The sequence below is a fragment of the Triticum aestivum genome, chromosome 3A (assembly GCF_018294505.1).
Source record: "Triticum aestivum cultivar Chinese Spring chromosome 3A, IWGSC CS RefSeq v2.1, whole genome shotgun sequence".
Lineage (NCBI taxonomy): Eukaryota > Viridiplantae > Streptophyta > Magnoliopsida > Poales > Poaceae > Triticum > Triticum aestivum.
This window is the reverse complement of record NC_057800.1, coordinates 711,960,737-711,962,109: the sequence shown is the minus strand read 5'-3', so window position 1 is coordinate 711,962,109 and position 1,373 is coordinate 711,960,737.

Sequence of the window (1,373 nt, the reverse complement as noted above, 5' to 3'; positions counted from 1 at the left end):
CACCAGATCCACGCGTGTGGACCGTTTTTAGGCTCTCGCAGTTTAGTTTAGGTTTTTATTAGTTTGTTCATTGTCTTTGTTTAGACGGTGGCGATGGCGACGTTGAATAAAGTTTCTTCAAATCCTACTCTAAGACAATTGGTTCTATGGTTGGGGATGAATTAGGAAGCCAGTCTGTTCAAGTAATGATGGTGCGGGGGTGGCAACATCCTCGTGGTGGACCTGTGTCCTCAAGCTTTGCTGCCGCGACGATGTTTGCTCCAACATCGGTGTAGAGCTTGGGAAGTAGTCTAGGAGAGGATACAGATTGTGGTCTGTATCGACGACATCTGAAAGATGGTGGATCGTGTTCGTGGATGGCAGGCTTGTTTTTCTTCTCCGACGTCTTAGTCATGTGGGGGTGTTAGATCTAGAGTTTGATGACGTATCCAGGGTGTTTGCGCTGGTATGATTCGTTGTTGTCTTTTTGGTTTTGCCGGGTCGAATGTACGTGACCTATATTAAGATTGTTATGATATGTAAATGAAGCATGTAAAAAAGGTATAGTTTACTTATGAATTGGTGTCCGGGCCCTTCGTAATGTTTGCTCGCGACTAATGAGCTGCGTATGGGGGGTCCGCGCTGTCCGCTCGGACATATGGGAATGGCTGGGGTAGGATGAGATTCAGCATGTAATCAGGTCAGCAAACTTGCCGGTGCATCTCTGTGCAAAATGTGCATGCACTTTGAATGTGACTGACTGTTGGCTTGACGAGACTCCTAGTTTCTTGGTAAGCAGCCTTCTCGCTGGCTGCCGGGACAACTCCTTTGTTGAATAAAAGCTCTCTGATTTGCCTGCAAAAAAAAAGGCTGGGGCAGGGTGAGGAGGGGGGGGGGGATGAAGATGTCTAACAATAATTAAGAGGCAATGTCTCAACGAAGGAACTACATCACAGGTAGACCAAATTATGGATTATTTTTCGGTGATAAAGTCTGCAATGTCCGAATTGTGAAAGTAGACTTTTATTAAGAGAGGAGCGAATGTCCTAGTCCTCTTGTAGAAGGTTTGTCAAAGGCCTAAAGTTTGTAGAGAAATATTTTCCCCCAATCTTAACTCATGAAGGATGCACAACTATGCCCGCTACGTAGCGACATGCTGATGGCTTCTCACTTACAATATCTCAAGACCTTGTTGAACCTATTTTATTTATAAATGTGGCCGTATGCATTGTTCTGATGCAGAGGCCGGGGAGTCCTCCTTTTCGAAAAAAACTTAATATCTCGAATACCATATCTAAACCATTTTTGCTGGTATGGATCTTATCAAGTTATAGTAACAGAGAGTTTCCTTGTAAAAGTTCTCGGGGTGGGGGGTGGGGGGTGGGAGGGTGTTC